At 45.6% G+C, this 7,122-nt stretch overlaps 1 pseudogene; it reads left to right on the forward strand.

Annotated features, from left to right (window-relative positions):
* Positions 1-816: 816 nt before the first annotated feature.
* Positions 817-2,875, forward strand: LOC133763260 (inositol polyphosphate 5-phosphatase OCRL-like; annotated as a pseudogene).
* Positions 2,876-7,122: the final 4,247 nt, after the last annotated feature.

The following is a 7,122-nucleotide window of genomic DNA, read 5'->3' on the forward strand; positions in this document are numbered from 1 at the left end:
GCTCCTGGCTTTGGATCAGCGTGGTGCGCCAGCCGCAATGTGCCAGTCATGGTGGCCATTGGAGGGTGAACCAATGGCAAAAAGAAGACCTTTCTCTCTGTCTCTCTCTCTTGCTGTCCACTCTGCTTGTCAAAAAAAATAAATAAATAAAAATAAAAAAAATAATGAATGAACTAGAGTGACCTTGTGTCATTGTACGATGGTTACTTTACAGCAAGTAAATTCAGAAGGTCTCATGAATGAAGTGAAATTTTATCTGAGACCAAAGTGTTAAGAAAGTGATCGGATGGAGGAAGCACTTGGCTCCTGGCTTCAGATCGGTGCAGTTCAGGCCTTAGCAGCCATTTTGGGAGTGAACCAACAGAAGGAAGACCTTTCTTTTTGTCTCTCTCTCTTTCTCTCACTGTCTAACTCTACCTGTCCAAAAAAAAAAAAAAAAAAGTGACTGGATGTGAAAGTTTATAAACAATACCTTTCAAACATAAGATTCAAACATAAGAAATAGTATGTACAAAAATTTTAGCAGGAAATATCGTTTATTTTTCATGGAGGAGTGATATGGCTAAAATTCTGGGAATAATGGTAAAACTGATAGAAACTGAGAATTGAGAACAGAAAGGTAAGCAGTGTCTCTTTAAATCTGTTTTAAAAGGCCACAGACTTACACAGAAATGCTTATATTAGATATATATTTCCAGCTGCTGGCTCCTGCCTCCTGGAGCCTGGCACCAAGCAGTTTCTGAAATGACAGGTAGCCCAGGTGGGTGGTTGTTAGGATGCAAGAGGCCGTGTCATTGGATCCGCTTGTATTCAGCAACCCTAAAGAGCCCAGAGGCCACCCAAATGGAGCCACGACTCCTGGTCAGAGCCCAGCCCCTTGCCTCAAGTGTTTGGAGATGAAGGTTCCTGTCCTTGAGCCTGGGCCCTGACTCTAGCCCAGCGGAATAGGCAAGTGAGTTAATAATTCAGTTGCATGAAAAGGAAAAGCAAGTTCAAGATACCATTCCTATAAATAGCCGCCTCAGATGTGTTCAAGAAGCAGAATAAACTCTTTTGATTGACATAGCTTCAAACAGTGGCTGAAAAATTCGGAATCAGGGAGACTGGGCCAGAGAGCGCAGCTTTGAAATTCCTGGCTAGTAACACCGTCTGAAGTTCCTCTCCGAAGTGCTTGCTGCTCAGGAAGCTCATTCAAGAACAACTTCCTGTTCCGCCGGGAGAAACTCATCCAGCTGCTGCCAGAAATTACACACTAAGGAGAAACCCGTTTTTTCAGGGCTTCTTCGATTTGAGGATAATTTTTCAACTATGAATTTGGACAAGAAAATGAATTCACAAAATCAGCGTATGCAGACTCATCAGGAACCCCCACATCTTCAATAAAGAGAGTGCTTGCATCTGAACAAGACGCTGTTTACAAGGAACATCCCAAGGTAGCTAGCACCATTCAGAATCTCTTGAACTACAGACTTTGCATGCCTGATGCCATTGAGCTGAAAAGTCTTATTAAAAAGAATGGCCTTCAGAAACTCTTGAAATTTGACCAACTAAATATTCAGTGCACGCAGAATAAAGCTTTTCTGGACTTCGGTGAAGGGGGAATCACGTTTATCTCCACTTAAAATTGTGACTCAACAACAGACGGATGGGATTCCAGTGGGAAATGTCAGATTCCAACCTGGCGTGACTGCATACTTTGGAGAGGAACAAATGTTAATCAACTTCATCAGCAGAGTCACTTGGAACTCCAAACCAGTAACCTCCAGCTTGTGAGCTCATTCTTCCGAATTTGGGGTGAAGATTGTGGATGAACAGAAGTATTGGAAAGTCTTTGAAGATATCATACACATCATGGACAGCATGGAAAATAACTTCTCTCCTTAGAACTCAGCAGGCAGGAGTTTGTGTTTGAGAATATGAACTTTTGGCAACTACAAAAGAAGTTCCAGATCAGCAACAACGGACAGGTTCCCTGCCATTCTTTTCTTCCATCTCTAAACTTCATGGCAGCCAGTACCGCAAACCATCTTTGGGCTCAACCTTTTGAGAGCTACTTAGAGCCAAATGAAACCGTGGACATTTCTCTTGTATTTGTCAGCAAAGACTCTATGACCATTTTAAACTCAGGATAAGATTGAAGATATTCTTGTCTTTTACCTGGATCAAGACAAAGATCACTTCTTGATCAACGGTGGAAATTACCTCCCAAGTCATTTTGGTACGTCCTTAGAGGCTTTATGCTGAATGAAAAGACCAACCCGCGAAGTTCTTATTACCAAACTCAGACTTGGAGACCCCCCCCCCCCCCGCAGATGGTTCCCTTGGATGCATATGCAAGTGAGAGACCCCTTCAGGTCCCCAAGGAAATCTGGCTTCTAGTGGATCACTTTTTCAGATGTACCTGTCTCCAGGAGAACCCGTCCCAGACTGCTGGGATGCAGGAAGAGTTAGAGCAGATCACTGACTGTCTGGACACCAGCATTCCTGAGACAGTCCCTGGCAATCACCACTCTGTGCCTGAGGTGTTGCTCATTTCCCTGGACCCTTGCCACAGCCAGTCATCTGTTACTAGTTGTATCAGTGATGCCTTGCCTCTACTGATGATCCCCAGATCTACTAACAGGTGATTGTCCAGCTTCCAAGATGCCACAGAAATGTTTTCTGCTACGTGGTGGCATTTTTTTGAGAACTCTTAAAATTCTGTGAATACAACAACATTAGTGGCGGTATTATCGCTACTCTGTTCACCAGGCTTCTCCCAAGGCCTCCACCCAACATTATGGTAAGGGAGACTCCAAGTAACCACCAGCATGTTATCGAGGTCATTCAGGGCTTTCTGCTTGCGAGTGAAGATGACTCGAGTGAAAATGACTAAGGCTCTTTCTCTTGCTACTCTTCAAGATCCTAAAGGTGGAAGATTAGCTGGCTCTAGGTAATTTCAAGAATGATTTTTTTAAAAAGTCATGCTGGGGCTGGCACTGTAGCACAACGGGTCAAAGCCCTGGCCTGAAGTGCTGGCATCGCATACGGGTGTCGGTTCTAGTCCTGGCTGCTCCTCTTCTGATCAAGCTCTCTGCTATGGCCTGGGATAGCAGTGGAAGATGGTCCAAGTCCTTGGGCTCCTGCACCCACATGGGTGACCTGGAAGAAGTTCCTGGCTTCGGATCAGCACAATTGTGGCCATCTGGGGAGTGAACCAGCAGATGGAAGACCTCTTTCTCTCTGTCTCTACCTTTCTCTGTAACTCTTTCAAATAAATAAAATAAAGTTTTTTTTTTTTATAAAATAAAGTCATGCTGTAGGAAGGATCTATTGAGAAGTTCTAGTTCTGTTTATAACACAAAAGGAAGAGAGTTTCCTAATCCCTCCTTTATATCCTAAACAGCAAAATACTTTTAGACTTATATTGCCTAGTCAGAGTTACTGTATTTTGGTGTTTTTGTGTTTTCCTCTTTATAAGGCAAAGAGATCTGTATGAACAGTCCTTTACCTAGAGTTGTGTTTATTGCCTCTACCAGACTGTCTTGATTGTCCTTAGTACCCTGGGGCTGGATTCTCAGACATTCCCATTCTAGTCCTGCAAGCACTACTTGCCCTTGTTCAGACTCGGTTGTAGTTGTTTGTATGAAGCACTTTCAAGTCACCCACGCCCTGTCTCACTGCTTTGCACACTCTCCACTTATTCTATCACCTTGTTTTCTTTTCTTTTCTTTTCTTTTCTTTTCTTTTCTTTTCTTTTCTTTTCTTTTCTTTTCTTTTCTTTTCTTTTCTCTTCTCTTCTCTTCTCTTCTCTTCTCTTCTCTTCTCTTCTTTTCTTTTCACAGGCAGAGTGGATAGTGAGAGGGAGAGAGAGACAGAGAGAAAGGTCTTCCTTTGTGCCTTTGGTTCACCCTCCAATGGCTGCCGCGGCTGGCGCACTGCAGCTGGCACACTGCGCTGATCCGAAACCAGGAGCCAGGTGCTTCTCCTGGTCTCCCATGCGGGTGCAGGGCCCAAGCACTTGGGCCATCCTCCACTGCACTCCCTGGCCACAGCAGAGAGCTGGCCTGGAAGAGGGGCAACTAGGACAGAATCCGGCGCCCCAACCAGGACTAGAACCTAGTGTGCCGGCGCTGCAGGTGGAGGATTAGCCTATTGAGCCGTGGCACCGGCCTTGTTCTATCACTTTGACGGGAACCTGGGTGAGGCTAGTGAATCCCTGGGTGTCCTCAACAGTGAATTCACGGTCCATGAGTGGTTGTTACATGCATTTGTGCATTTCGACTGCTACGAGGGTGTCTGTATTTCACTGTAACATTGGTCTTTCAATGAATCTGCACTGGATGGAACCACATGCTCTGTCTCAAATGACACTTAGTGGCATAACTTCAGGAACTATTAGAGATGACATACTATTATTGTGAGGGAATCACAGGCAGAGGGGAGCACTTGGAGAATTTCAAGAGTGAGAGGATTCATGCTTGACAGGTACTGCTTCGTACTATCCTTTTCCTATTACTATTCACACTTTACATCAGGACTGATCCTGACTGTTTACAGGACCCATCCACCCTTTGGAATCAGCCTGCAGAACAACATTTGCTCCACAAGGAAGAAAAGGGAGAGCATGCACCTCAAGCTATTGCTCCCCCCCAGAGCGAGGGCACTGAGGCCAACCCTTAGAGCTGCTTGTTCAGTCTTCAGAAGGGCGGATGTCACTCCTCCCTCAGAGGTGCTGACTGTGAAGTTCATAACCAGCTCTTCCTTTTCTTTTCTTTCTTTCTTTCTTTCTTTCTTTCTTTCTTTCTTTCTTTCTTTCTTTCTTTCTTTCTTTCTTTTTTTTGACAGGCAGAGTTAGTGAGAGAGAGAGAGACAGAGAGAAAGGTCTTCCCTCCCTTGGTTCACCCCCCAAATGGTCGCTATGGCTGGCGCTGCACCAATCTGAAGCCAGGAGCCAGGTGCTTCCTCCTGGTCTCCCATGAGAGTGCAGGGCCCAAGCACTTGGGCCATCCTCCATTGCCTTCCTGGGCCACAGCAGAGAGCTGGACTGGAAGAGGAGCAACCGGAACAGAATCCGGCGCCCCAACCAGGACTAGAACCCAGAGTACCAGCACCACAGGCGGAGGATTAGCCTAGTTAGCCGGGGTGCCAGCCTATAACCAGCTCTTTCAAGTGAAGGAATTAGATACTCCCCTGGCTCCTATATCCAGTCACTATACCCAGTGCTATGTAAAATACTGTCCAGGAGGACCAACAATGCATGATGCCTCTCTCACCCAAGATGACCCCCTGAGCTTTTCATTTATTCAAGTTTTGTGGGACAGCCTTTTTTATGTTTGTTTAAATTAATCTCTGTTGTTTAACAAGCAAGCCATAAGCCACTGACTGCAAAACTGCCTTGTCCAATTGGCTTCCTCCTGATTTGTTTTCCTTAAAACAACCCCAAGTGGATGTATTCTTGCATCTTACCATTATATGTGAGGAGTATAACACATGGAGGCTCAGTGTACAATCTTGGGCGACAGCTCCACGATTCTTCTAGCACATTCTGAGGAGATTGCCAGGGGCAAGTCCACCAGTGAATGGTTCTCCAGTTCCCCTTTCTCTTGAAAATTGAATTCTCTGGGAAGAAGACGCAATCTTGTGATACCCAAGTTAAACCTTTTTCTGATTGGGAGTTAGGGAAATAGGAGGTTAAGTTACCGATGTGAAATAGCTAAAGATCTGAAAGGTCAAGTGGTGGGTGGTGAACTTCATTCATGTAAGACTAAGAATAGATTCATCTTGTCATCTCTGCTGTGCCAGAAGATGATCACAGAAAGAGGCACTTGATAGGAACTGGGGCAAGGTACTAGCAGCAAGAAATACCCTTCCTGGGCCGGCACCGTGGCTTAACAGGGTAATCCTCCGCCTTGCGGCGCCAGCACACCAGGTTCTAGTCCCAGTTGGGGCGCCGGATTCTATCCCGGTTGCCAGCTCTCTGCTATGGCCCGCAGTGCAGTGGAGGATGGCCCAAGTGCTTGGGCCCTGCACCCCATGGGAGACTGGGAGAAGCAGGCTAATCCTCCACCTAGCGGCACCGGCACACCGGGTTCTGTTCAGGTTGCCCCTCTTCCAGGCCAGCTCTCTGCTATGGCCCGGGAGTGCAGTGGAAGATGGCCAAAGTGCTTGGGCCCTGCACCCCATGGGAGGCCAGGAGAAGCACCTGGCTCCTGCCTTCGGATCAGCGCGGTGTGCCGGCCGCAGCGCGCGGGCCGCGGCAGCCATTAGAGGGTGAACCAACGGCAAAGGGAGACCTTTCTCTCTGTCTCTCTCTCACTGTCCACTCTGCCTGTCAAAAAATAAAATAAAATAAAATAAAATAAAGAAGCAATGGAAATAATTAAAAATCTAATACAAGTCGGCTCCGTGGCTCACTTGGTTAATCCTCTGCCTGTGGCACCGGCACATCATATGGGCGCTGGGTTCTGTCCCAGTTGCTCCTCTTCCAGTCCAGCTCTCTGCTGTGGCCCCTGAAGGCAGTGGAGGGTGGCCTAGATGCTTGGGCTCTTGCAGCCACATGGGAGATCTGGCTCCTGGCTTTGGATTGGTGCAGCGCTGGCTGCAGCGGCCATTTGAGGGGGGGGGGTGAACCAACGGAAGGAAGACCTTTCTCTCTGTCTCTCTCTCTCTCACTAACTCTGCCTGTCAAATAAAATTAAAAAATAATACAATACAAAAAAAATAATAATCATGATATTGAATGTTCTGAAAATTCATGTAATGTAGACTCTAATTCTATAATGTCTTTTTGGATATTAGAAGCAAAGGATTGGGAATATACTAGGAAGACAATCAGAGAGATAACTACATGAATCCATGTGCCTCAAAAACTAATACTAGTGGAAAGAGCTATCAATAAATTCAACCAAAGGGGAAAAAAAAAAGGCCAGGGAAAATGGTGGAAACCTATTTACTCAAATTTTGACTCAGGGCCAGGTTTTGATTTAGATGCTCATATGTTGATAGAATCCAGAATGACATTCAGAAATAAACTAAACTCTGCTTTTGAAAAAAAAATGCAATGCAATCAATGATTTAACAATTTTCAAAGAAAAGATTAGGAAAATAAAAGGTGAGTTGCCTGGAAGAGTTAAGCTAAGC

The sequence above is a fragment of the Lepus europaeus genome, chromosome 1 (assembly GCF_033115175.1).
Source record: "Lepus europaeus isolate LE1 chromosome 1, mLepTim1.pri, whole genome shotgun sequence".
Classification (NCBI taxonomy): domain Eukaryota; kingdom Metazoa; phylum Chordata; class Mammalia; order Lagomorpha; family Leporidae; genus Lepus; species Lepus europaeus.